Raw genomic sequence first — 13657 nt, 5'->3', positions numbered from 1 at the left:
AGGGTGAGGCCTTCCATGGGGGGGGGGATCTTCAAAGTCTGTCATATAATTTGGGACAGGGCCTAGGCCCTCCCCCATGTGTCTAGGCTGAGAAAGTATCCCTTTATGTGGAATGGGCTCCCAATGTCCATTCCTATACTAGGTATAAATACTGTTGTATTACCAGAGGCCCCATAGACTGCCCAGTCCTCCCAACTAACACCCATATTCAGGGGGTCTGGGTTGGTCCTATGCTGGTTTTTCATCTATCAGACTGGGGTGCATGAGCTCTTCTTTGTTCAGGTCAGCTGATTCTGTGGGTTTCTCCAGCCTGGATATCTGTTCAACTATGTTCATAGCAGTATTATTTATAATAATCAGAACATGGAAGCAGCCTAGATAACCCTCAAGGGAAGAAAAGATGGAGAAAATGTTGTACATTTACACAATGGAGTACTACTCAGCAGAAAAACACAATGGAATCTTGAAATTCCCAGGGAAATGGATGAAACTAGAAGAAACCATCCTGAGTGAGGTGACTCAGTCACAAAAAAAAAAAAAAAAAAAAAAAAAAAAAAAAAAAAAGTACAGTATGCACTCAGTCACATATGAATTTTTTTAGACATAGGGAAAAGGATTACCAGCCTACAATTCACACTGCCAGTAAAGCTATATATGTATCATTCTAAATTATTCACATTCCCAGTGTTAGGTTCAAAAACAAACAAACAAACAAAACAACAAAACAAAACCAAAAATCAAAAACAGGACAATGACTAACTTTGATGATATAAGCAGACCTAAGGTCTTCAGGATCAGTCAATACTTGTGGCTTCCCTTCTTACCCCATCTGTCCCCTAACCTAACCTACTTCTCCAGCTCATGGGCTTCCACTAGCATGGCTTTCCTCTCTTTCCCTGCCACATAGGCCATTCTCTCTCTCTCTCTCTCTCTCTCTCTCTCTCTCTCTCTCTCTCTCTCTCTCTCCCCAGTTCATCCTACTGTTCCTACTGTCCATGTATAGTCCATTATGAAACAAACTTCCTACTCTGAAATCTTCCTCTTCCTCTGTCATAACTAGACCAGAAATCATCTCCTCAACCATGTTAACCTTACTCAAAAAATATCACAAGGTATAAATAATTCCAGACTGTCAAATCAGGAGAGAAACACATACACACAACCCATGCATACAAACACAAACACACACAGTGCAACAACAGTGTAACAGGGATCAGCAAACACTGCTCATTGATGTATTTCAAAATCAATGGTCTTGATTTTCCAATAAAAAGACACGAAATAACAGAATGGAAGGGGGAAAAAGATCGATCCTGCTGTATGCAAGTAACACACCTTAACATAAAGAACAAACATCAGCACAATTGCCATAGATCCAGCCTCCAGAAATAACTGCCTGCTTATGACAATTCGTTTGTGTGTTGCAAGAGTCCTGGGCACAGTTCTCTAATTTTGCATCATACTCATATACAAGACTTAAATTTCGCTGCAGTCAAGGCCAGGAAAGCTCCATAAACTGACAAGAGTCTTTTGTTTGCCTGTGAGAAACTTTCTCCCCTGAGACACACAACCACAGATGCAAAAATGCTATGAGCACTTCAACTTCTCCCATGAGAGTGGGCTCTTACTCACAGGAGACATTTACAGGATAGAGGGTTTTTGCAGGGATGTTTTTAACCTCTGCTTTTGCTCATACTGCAAATTCAAAAGAACCATGGTTTTTATTAGCAAAAGTGATATTTTACTGACCTCTGTCAGGTAAGCCGAGCTTCTATCCTAAAATTATCATATGAATACTATTAGAGCTAGCAGTTATTTCGAATTTTGAAATAGACAGGAAACCAGAAGATCCCAACTGTTGTGTAAGATTTTTATATATTGTGTCACATATCCCTCAGTACTTGGACAAAAAGACTTCAGCATCTCCTTTCACTCAGGTCTTTACATAGGCAATCTAGGTACAATGCCTTCTGATTTATTTTGTATAAGGTGAGGGTTAAGATGGCATACACATTTTGTTAAGGATTTAGGGGTCTATTTAGTGTGTTTGCTTGTTTTGCTTCCCCCTCCCTCAAGAAATGGATGCAGAAATCCAAATAAATGCTTTCAGTTAGGAGCTAGAAAGACACATTAGGTTCTACGATTTAAGCCACGATTTGCATTGGTGTACCAAACATTGAGCATCATGGTCTCTGGTGGGCAGTTAACTTTCCAACTTTTGTCTGCCAGATGAAGGAATTTCTAGAGCATTTCTCTGGAGCTGTTCTGTCCAGATTATTTCATAAAAATTCTGGGCATTTCAGTTGCCTTTGACACCGGCACTCAAAAGCATTACAAAGCTCGGCACATTCATGGAAGCCAGTCTTACTGTATGGCTGGGTCAATTGTAAGCCTTTATTTTGTGTTTTAGAGCTGGTACTTCATTTTATATTTAAAATAACTCTCCAGAAAGCCCCTGGGATCCCATTACAATATAATCTCAGTGAGAATAGGATATACTATACTTTTACTTCTGTATATAGAGGGCATCAGTCAGCCCTTCACCTGTAGTAAGTTGATGTATCTGTGGTTATATGATATGCTTTAGATGCAAATGGATTTTACAATGATCTTCTGCAAAGACTATTACACATTTGGGCAAATAAGACTTATTTTGAAATACCTGGCTACTTTAGTTTTTACTCATTAGAACAGACAAAAAATAAGATAAATGAGAAGCAGTATTTATGATGTAAGGGAACACAATACTTATATGTATTATTTTTATATTTATATGTGAATATTATTTAAACATGACCTCTGTAATGCATACCTTATATTGTAAATGAGGGGAAAATGGGAGAGATTCATAAAACAATGCTGTAAAGACTTTGAGGCATGGGCTACAGAGATTAACATTGTGCAACATTGTGACTGCTAAGTAAATATTTCTGTTATTAAGCTTCCTCTGTAGAGATTTCTGATTAGAGATCCATGTGGATTTCTTTTACTGAGCTTAACCTCACCCATGAAGACCAAAAAAGTTCTCTTATTCATTGCAAATCATTCTCTTACCACTTCATTTTCCAGTGACAGATAATTGCCTTTGTTGTTTCTTGCATTGCCGAATACCCATTAACCTAGCATTGCCTTTGCTGGAAGGACTTAGGACCTCACCTCAAATTATCTCTTCATTTTGCCCATGTCTTTTCTCCAATTCAAAGCACTCATTCATTTGCTAGCACTGTCCATGAAATCATCAGAATCACCCTGCACTGAGCTTCCTCATGACGCCACAGAGATCTTTGCCACTCCTTTAATTCTTTCCTTAGGTGTCCATAAGACACTTCAACTCACTCATCTGTAAGCTCATCACGGACTGTCTCTTTACCAGAAAATTTCTTATTTTTGCCCTTTTATCCTTCCGCATACCCTTTCCTTTTTTCAGTTGCCCCCACCCCAATGGCAATTGGTTTCAAAACTGATCTGACTTCTAACTAGTAAAACCCCCAAATCATTTCCAAAACTAACAAAAAATTCATTATAAAAGGCATTCCTGAACTGATCCAATAGCAAAAGAGAAAACTGCAGTAAAAATGGGAAAGAATGGGCAATTACTCTTATAAGTTTAACCATATAGTGGTGTCTCCTGAATATTGTAGAGGAATCTTCTTGTTTGTTTCGCCAGTGAAGCAAGAATAAAATACACATTCTCATTATTGTTCTCATACATTTGCAACATTTCCTATATGAGAAAATTTGATGTATTTGTTTATTTATTTTCTGCTATTTCTTCTAATTTTTTGAGCTTCTCATATAGTTATAACATTTTCCCCTTCCCTTTCCTCCTCCCAAACCTTCCCATATATCCTTCCTTGTTCTTTTACAGAACGTTCTTAAATTATCTGTTCCTGAAGTCATTTATTTGAAATCTTCCAAACATATAAGCACTTGCCTCTGATTTTAATGGAATTTATTCAAGTTACTTTCCATGTAAGAATGTGAATTAAAAGCTACTTTCATGTAAACCAATGAAAGAGGAAAATCATGAATTTTTTAAAAGTAGTATCAAAACAGCTTAAGCGACATATTCCCCACAGAGAAGCACTGACCGATGGATGCGCCATGAAACACACATCAAAGTAATCAGCAGTAGGCAGTAACTAGATACAATTTCCTCCTGGACATTAATGGTGGAACAACAGCACACTGGAAAGAGATTGACAAGATTATATTTATTAACAAGCACCCAGATGCAGTAAACAGAGTGAAGACTGGAGCATCACAGGATGTACTATCTCAGAGATAATGTGAAATGGGAGGTAGAAGGTGAGGTTCTCTAGCAGTTTCTTGGATTGCAAATAACACAATAAAGAATTATGCCACCACTTCCTGCACAAGTGGAAGACATCATGGAACCAGTGATGTGTGCTAAGGCCTGAATTACTTTGGTGGCCAAAAAGATGACAAAATAATTAGTATCAGAGACACTGCTCCTTACTGGGGACACAAGTAAAGAGTTATCTGCTACATTATCTCCAGATTGCTGTGGTTTCAATTAATCTGTTCCTGAAGTTGGCTTCTCCACTGTACTGGGGAACATGACTCCATGCAAAACATCGTACCAGGAAAAAGCAACATGAAAAACAAAAAATGAAGGAGTATAGGCAAAACAATACATAGAGGATAATTCCATTTTCGTAGCTCTACAACACAACCAAAAACAAAAACTATGAGAAAAGTTCTCAATCAAGGAGCATGCAATTTATTAGATGGGTGGATTTTCAAATAAGATATAAACGTTTTGAGTCATAATATCTCCGGCTCTTCCAGATTGATAGCTGAGAAAACAGCATAAGACAGACCCAACCCATCCTGAATGTTTCTGTGGGTTTCCACAGTATGGTCTGGACCCCTTTGCCCACCACTCCTCCTTCTCTACAAATGGATTCCAGGAGTGGAGTTTGTACCCATGCTTAGCTGTGCATATCTGCTACTGCTTCCATCAGCTACTGGATGATGGCTCTATTTAAGGTAGTTATCAATCTCATTATAGGGGAAGGGAGTTCAAGATCACATCTGCACTATTGCTTAGATTCTTAGTTGTGGGTCATCCTTGTAGATTCGAGGTAGTTTCCAAAGTGACAAATTTCTTGTTAAGCCTGCAATAGCTCCTCCTATCAAGACATCTCTTCCCTTGCTCTGTGCTTGTTCTTCCCTCAACTCTTCCATCCTCATCTCTCATCTTCTCCCCCTCCATTTCCTCCCTCCTCTCTCTTCTCTCCTGCTCTGATCCTCTCATGCTCCCAAGTTTCTCATGTGTGTGGAGGGGTCCATGTAAGTCTCTGTTAAGGTCCTCAGCATCATTAGTTATCAGGAAAATTCAAATCAAAACAACTTTGAGATAACATCTTATACCTTCTGAATGGCTAAGATAAAAAAAAACAACAAAAAAAAAACAAAAAAAAAAAACACTAAGGAAAGCTTATGCTGGAGAGGACATGGAGTAAAGGGACTGCTCTTCCATTGCTGATGGGAACACAGCAAGCATGTATGGCTGCTTTGGAACTCAGTATGGTTTTTGAAGAAAATTGGGAACTGGTCTACCTCAGGATCTACCAGTACCACACTTAGGCATGTATCCAAAGGATGCATACTCATACCACAAGGACATCTGTTCAACTATGTTCATTGAAACAATATTTGCAACTTAGATGCCCCTCAACTGAAGAATACATAAAGGAAATGTGGCATATTTACACAATGGCACACTCCTCAGTGGAAAAAAGGAAAACAATGGAATCTTGAAATTCACAGGCAAAGGGATAGAACTAGAAGAAACCATTCTGAGAGAGGTAACCCAGAGATAGAAAGACAAGTACAATATGTACTCACTCGTCATTGGATATTAGCCATGAAGCAAAGGATAACAAGCCTACGATCCACAAACCCAGAGAAGTTAGGAAACAAGGAGGACCATATGAGGGACATATGTGAAACCTTTTTTTTTAATGAGAAACAAAAAAGTGTGTGGATCCTGATGGCAGAAGAGAAAGGCAGGTACTTGGAGGAGTAGAGAAAGGGAAAACTGTAATCAGGGTAGTTTATGTGAGGAGAAAAATTATTTTCAATTAAAAAAAATTGATTGTTCAGAAAGGACAATTGGGGTGGATTCAGGAAAAGGTCACTTATTAGGTGTGGAATAAGTAAAACAAATGAAAGCTTGTAATGGTGTTTGGTTTCCTGGGAGATATGAGGGAAAGTAAAAATTTGACATTTTTTTTTTATAGTTCAGACTAAAACACTATCACATACATTAAATATTGTTCAAAATAACAAATAATAATTTGTATTTATTATTTAATAAGGATTAGGTTTATATTAATTTATTCTTAAAATATTCATATTTAAATTTTCAGTTGAAGGATATCCATTTCTACTGACAACATAATATTTATACATTTTCATACAACATTTACTTCTCTAATTCTCATTGCTAGACAAATTCTCAAATTATTCCAGATACTAAACAAATACTTAATGAAAACTGTTTCAAAATTAGGTTAGTATTATTTTTATATAACCATGTCTTTAGACTTGGTTAGAAAAGTTAGAAAATTTTCTCCTTTTTTTAAGCTGTTTTATTGCTTTTCCACTTTTACTAAAGATTTATATTGCAATTACCTTCAGTGTTAAATAGGATCCATCTATTTGTCTAATTAATTACCAATAATAAATATTATAAGACAAATATTCAATTTTGGAAAACTATTTTTAAACAGTTTATTTGGAAACTAATTATCTACATTATAAAATCATTCTGGTGGTTTTTTTATTGTTTCTTTGGTTCCTTCATTGAAAGACATATTTTTGCATATCGATCATCTACCTGTGTATAGATATAATCTATCTCTGTGTTGCATATCTGCCCATCATCTGTCTTTATATCCATCTATTTATATGTGTGTATACTGTACATATGAATGTACATATCATGAACTGATATTATGATTTTAGGGAAAATACATTTGTAAAAAGACCTGGTAAGAAATATATGCTTTTTATCTTGATTATTAAGGTCTTTAGCATCATGAAACAAGGGAACAGACAATAAATTAATGCAGTTCTTTGCAATTTGGTAAGGACTTAAAAGAGGATAATATAAAAATACCCCTTGGGTATATGCACAAAATAACATTCAGATGTCAAATGAGTTTATTTGTTTTGAATTGTATGAAAGTGACAAGCTCTCTCTTTCTCTCTCTCTCTCTCTCTCTCTCTCTCTCTCTCTGTGTGTGTGTGTGTGTGTGTGTGTGTGTGTGTTTGTGTGTGTACTTGGGTTTATGTTATAGGATGAGAAATGTCACCTTGGGATATGCCCTTCCCCACTTGGGTGTGTTTAAAGGTTCCAATTTTGGTGTATGATAGTAAATAATGATGTCAATTCCCATAAGCCATAATTCTCAACCCTGGTAGAATATTATAATTAGTTTGGGAGGTTTGTTAAATCCCAGTGCTGAGGATGTTCCCCATAGCAATTAAATTTGACTCTCTAGTGCTGAAATCCAGACATTAGTAGTTTTGTAAATTCCCTACGTGGGTTTTATATGAGGATATGCTGAGAGACTGCTCTGGAGATACAGGAAACCTATTGTTTCATTAAATCATATACACAATATGTATAATAGAAGTGAATGCAAGTGTACATTTTATTGAGTATCTATTCTCATGATTCTTTTCTGGTATCATATTTGATTATAATTTATTTATGTGCTAATGCCATGTACAGTTTACATTTTCATCCATTTTTTTCTCTGAGTATATTTCACATTTTCTGATTTTGAGAAAATACTATTTTAGTTTATTTGGAAGCATATCAAATACTATGTCGTAAATTATTTTAAAGGTAGCAATAGCTAAACTCATTGCTCAGCCATCATCATAGAACCTTTCTTTTGCTGTAGACAAGAACAAACACAGAGACTCACAAACAGGAATTATTCAGAAGTGAGTGACTTTGGAGCACTCATCCCTAAATAGGATATTTTCATCAAATTCCTTCCCTGAAGGCTCAAGGAAGTCTAGAAAAGAGGAAGCAGAAAGAACATAAGAATCAGAGGGGATAGAGGACACCAAGAACACAGGGCCCTTAAGACAAAATGATCAAAACCCGTAAGAACTGAAAAGGACTGAACAAAACAGTCTTATTGATTCTAAACATTAAATATTTAGCAAATTTATCTTGTCAAGCTCTCAATAGAGTAAATGGTATATTATATAATAGACATAATCTATTCACATATCTAAATTCCACTGTATTTGTAGACCCAAAATGAACAGTAACAAATAAAATTTGTTTTCAAGATTTCTGAGTTGAAAAGAGCAATAATCTTGAGCATTATGGCATTCAGGGAAGCATATTATATTCTGGAAGAATATATTTGATTACTCATTTTTGTTTCCCTGAACAAAAACTAAAGCATCAAACCCCTTCCAAATTAATGAATAGTTTTAACAAGATTACTTAAATTCCATGCAAAGTTTTATATTTGTTGCATCCTGATTTTTTCCCCACAGACTGATTGTTGTAGTTTAAGAAGAGCAGCATGCTAGGGAAAGAAACCTTACGAAAGGTCTCAAGTCTAGGATTATTTTGGGGGGTGGGGTGGGAGGGATCATAAAAAGGGGAAAGGAGAGGGGAGAGACCAGCCTCTGAGCACATGAGCAGCAAGAGACAGGAAAATGGGACAGAGAGAGGGGGGGGGGGATGGAGAGGTGGACAGGGCCCTTTCAAAAGGGAATGTAGTGAATGTGCACAGATGGTGCTCTTAGTGGCTGCAGCTGAGGGTGTATCCTGTCAGAACCCCAAGGACAGGCCAGTACTGAGGCCTGAATACTAACACCAGTGGTGTATACTATGTGAATCCCTCTGTATTCGAAGCAAAAACAAGACACAGATCATTAGCATCAGGGAATGGCTACTGCCTTCAAATGGCTGCCCTCAGTGGGAAGCTCCCAACACTCTATGGTGCCCTTTTATGCTCACTAGTCTAAGGGTATTTAATATTCAAACACTGTCAACTTACTGTGGATTTAACTGAGCTAAACCACTGTTTAAATGTAGTAACATCTTCATACATATAACTGATAGAATTTCATTTATAAATGGAAATCAATACTCAAATGAATAATAATTTTTTTTGAAAATGCCCTACTATGAAAGTTGTTTACATTTAACACTCTTTATACTTTTAAAAATTTCCACTAATTTTGTAGCACTACATTTGAACAAATTGAAACCACAGATAAGGGCACACCTACCGAACTGCTTCCCCAAGGATTTGGGATGGGTGGGTGGAAATGTTCATTTATTAATGAGATGAAAGTCTTTACCACCTTTAGTTGTCATTTATAGGTGCTGTTTAAGTCCTTTATTTTTCAAATCAACATTGTGATATCTTATAGTCCAATGATTTTCTTTTTATTCAGTTTACTATATAGTACTCAAGTGTTTGAATTTATCTATATCTCTACTGCTACTGTGTAATCTCTGGTAAACATGGCATTTCATTTGTACCCGTTCAATGACTTCATACCTGCTACCCTTGCTTCACTTTGAGATTTTTGTTGTCTGTTATTGAATAAAATATTACTCTAGGTATTTCCGTGGAGATAATTTGCAGGTAAATTTAAGGCCTGAAATACATTGGCCTGAAAATGGAGATAACTCTCTGGATTACACAAATGAGTACAGTTTTAAAGCAAGGATCACTAATAACAAGATAGGCATCACTGGAGATATATGATGAAGAGATGAGGGGAAAAATGAATATAAAAGGCATCTGATAAAACTGAGCTCACTTTGAAGGGGCCCAAGACCACAAGATATAGTCAGTGTTTTAAAAGTTGAGAAAAATACTTACTTGTGTACTCAGAAATTGGTACCTAGTTTTACCAATTCTTCCATAGATACACTGGAAGAGTGACATGGAACTTTTCTTTGTCCTTTTACCTTTGTGAACACCTAAGTAAACAATCATCTCTGCCTCCTGTCAATGGACTTCTCACTGAAGTCGGATTCTGTATAACACATTGTATTGCTTCAAAATGTTCCATTTGTGCTGATTGACTATGACAGGAGAAGGCTCTCTTCTGTCTGCACTAAGGAGTCCTTAAGTAAAATCTGTTGTCTCAGAGATTAAGACAAACAGATTGGAATGGAATCCATACATTAAAATCAGTCTGGTTTATTCCTTCCCTTCAAATCCATTGCCCAGGTTCTTCCTGTGGGTTATACCTCTTCTTTATTCAAATTCAACCTTTGCTTTTGGAATTAGCTAGAACTTTGCTTTCAGATCTATAGTCTATAGAAATGTGGTATTGTGTAAAGTTTGAAATGTTTTACTTGCTGTTATAATCTATACTTACTCTATACTAGAATTTTATCACTTGCAAGCTACCTTAGTCTATTCCTATAGACTGAAAGCTAATTGATATATTTTAGTTTTCAGAGGCACTGTGATGGAAACACACATGGTACTCTGCTTCAGATTGTTTTCCTGAGTAAAGAAACAAGGAACTGGGTTACTGGACATGTATTGTTTTTGGAAATGGTAGTTAAATGAGATAAAGTATTGTAATGCCTTTGTTCTTACAACTATTTATTGGCAGTGTTAGCCAGGCTGTTGATATGTTATTGACATAATAGTGAAGAGAGAATAATCCAGCCAAATTTGAATATATTACTTTAGTCTGAGGAAAGTTATTGTTAGTACACTGGCCTCCAAAATTACCAATGATCTAATCTTTTATTTACAGATTAATTTCATTTTATTTATGTATATGTATGTGTTTGGTATTTTTGTATGTCTGTGTATACGCACAAGCTGCAGGTTTCTAGGTGCCTGATTGTATAGGCAAGAATAGCATGCTGTGTTCCATACTGCTGGAGTTACAGTGACGTATAAAGAATCCCATGTGGGTGCAGTGGCCTAACTCAGGTCGTCTGGAAAAGCAAAAAACAATCTAAACCACTGCGCCATCTCTCCAGACCAGAAATAATGTACATAGAATGAAAATGTTAGAAGGAGAAACAAAATTATGAGGTTAAATTTTTCTTGATGGGAAAGAAACTAATATCCACATGTGAAAGTAATAGATTCAATAAGCATGGAGGCAAATGCTTGTCTAAATAAGTAAATATCACAGTCTTGTTTGCTATTGAAATTAAAGATTTGGACAAATTAGGCTCATGATGTGAAATACCAAGAACCAGCTTGCTTTATACAGTTTCTCTAATATTCTGGGTAAATAAGATATGGTAATGTGACACCAAGTTGGTTTGTGTGGTATGATGCACAAAATGTGACTTTCTAAGATTTTCTAAATTTAGCATAATTTCCTAATTTTAAAATTAATGATTGAACACTAAATAGTTGAACAACATTCAAATTCTGAATTATCAATTTGGTCTTTCAAAAATAATTATACTATTAGAAAACAAAACCTTATTGCCATTTCTATTCTACTATAATTTAGATACCAAAATGTATACTTATTTTTAGGAGGGATTTTGTAAATTTTAAATATGACTTAATTTTATGTATGTTACTTTAAAAGTAAATAACTGAGAATATTGCTATATGCATCCAACATGTGAAAATTATCAATATCTAGTGCAAAATGATTAGTTAATTTAAGAAAATAAATAGAGTCTTTCCTTAAAAAACATGTAATCAATCTTCCAGTATTTAGAATATGTGCAAATATATACTTTCAATATATTTGGAGATATTTCTTGAATACTGTCATGGATACTAGACAACGTTCTTTGAATTATGTCATATTGTGTGCTTATTATTAAAAGGACAAAAATACATTGAATCAGAACACTTTGACATAGAATATGTGAAGTCATTTTATTCTTTGATATGGATCAAAAAAATGTATAAATAAGTCCTTATCAGAATCAAGCCAGATTTCTGCTTACAAGTAAGTAACCTTTTAACAGTATTCTTTTTCTCTGTGTAAATTTTCTGCTTTTTGAGCATTTCTAATAGTGGATAATTTTTGAGCCATTTTCAGTGTTAAATTTTAGCAGAGTGTTCTAAGAGGCTTGTTGCTTAGATATAGGGAAATAGCAGAAAACAATAATTATGTTGGAATTGACAAGATGATATGCCATCTACTGATTCTTTCATTATTTCTCCAATAATTGCTTTATTTATTTGACAAAAATATCAATTAAATGTAAGCACTGCTGCAGATTAATGGATATATACTGTCATAAATAATTTTAGGATGTCTGTTTTCATGAACTTGTGTTCTGGTCTGGAGGCATAATAAAAACTAACATAGTCTACCAAAAAATAATTATGGCAATTTAATTTCATAATTGAGATTATCTTATATTTATGGTTGATTAAATTAATAATGAATATTTAATAAATGATATTTTCTAGCACAGCAATGCTCCTAAAGATGTGCTGTATATTGAATTATGATCTCCCAATAGTGGTTGAAAAAAATATTCTTGCGACCTTCTTTGTAAAAGGGATTTATAAAAAAAAAATACAAGAGATGTTTTTTGTAGAATTAGGACGGCCCTTACTAAAGCCAAAGATTTACTCACACAATTGAAGATCAGTGACAGAGAGAAAACCATGAGAAAACTAAGTTGAATTTGCAGTTACATAGTCTCAAGGCCACAAGGCCATGGTCCCACCTTCAATGGAATTAGATAGAGGCACTCATGTTGAACTTTCAGATATAGCCTAATCTTTCTCCATCTCTTCTCCCAGTCTCCAGAGATATAATGACAAAAGGTTTGTGCTTTTCTCTCACAAAATAATGTAGCATTTTTGGAATTGTATGATGTAGTGAATTAACTTGAAAATGTGATACATATTCTTAGCAATATTATTCTGTTGAGGTGAAAACACGTAGATGAGCTATACTTTGTGCACACACCATGACACTCATAGGAGTGTAGTGAATAAACTTAGTTTTCAATTAGCACTAGGCACTACATTGTCTATTTGTTTTAGTTCTGTTGCAAACAGATGTGCCCATTGAACTATGGATAAGAGCACGGTCCTCTGATTCTCTTCTAAGAATAACATCAATGTTTTACAATTCTCTTTTGTTCTGATATATATTAAGTATCTAAAGGGAAAGAGTGTGCGAACATTTCCAGGACCAGAACTAAGCAAGTGGCGCTCTTTATCTCCCAGGATGTGCCATGCTAGGAGAGACTGTTTCAGAGCAGAGTCTGGTTTGTGACTTTTACTATCAATCCATACTCCATTTCTAGATGTTTCCTAAACCGTAGATGAACTTATTCTGGTATTCCCCAAAATCCATCCATCTCTTTGTAGTGTCCAGTTGTGGTTTCCTATAATGCTCTCCATTTTCTGTAAAGAGGATTTTCTTAAGGAAGAGTAGTAGGTAAACGTGTCTGTGTATATAAAGGCAGAATGTAGAATACAGTAAGGTGTGACAATTGTCTATCAATGTGTTGGCAGTGGATTCTTTTCCACAGCCTCAATCTTACTAACTCCAGGAAGTGGTCTAGGATTCCAGGACCAGTCACAATTTCCCTCCTGTTGAGTAGGCCTGAAATCCAATTAGACAGCTGTTGCTTACCACTGAAATGTGAGTGCCAATTATTGCGCATTTA

This window comes from Phodopus roborovskii, unplaced genomic scaffold, assembly GCF_943737965.1.
Source record: "Phodopus roborovskii unplaced genomic scaffold, PHOROB, whole genome shotgun sequence".
NCBI classification, from domain to species: Eukaryota; Metazoa; Chordata; class Mammalia; order Rodentia; family Cricetidae; genus Phodopus; species Phodopus roborovskii.
The sequence above is the reverse complement of the archived record's forward strand: the minus strand, read 5'-3'. Positions refer to the sequence as shown.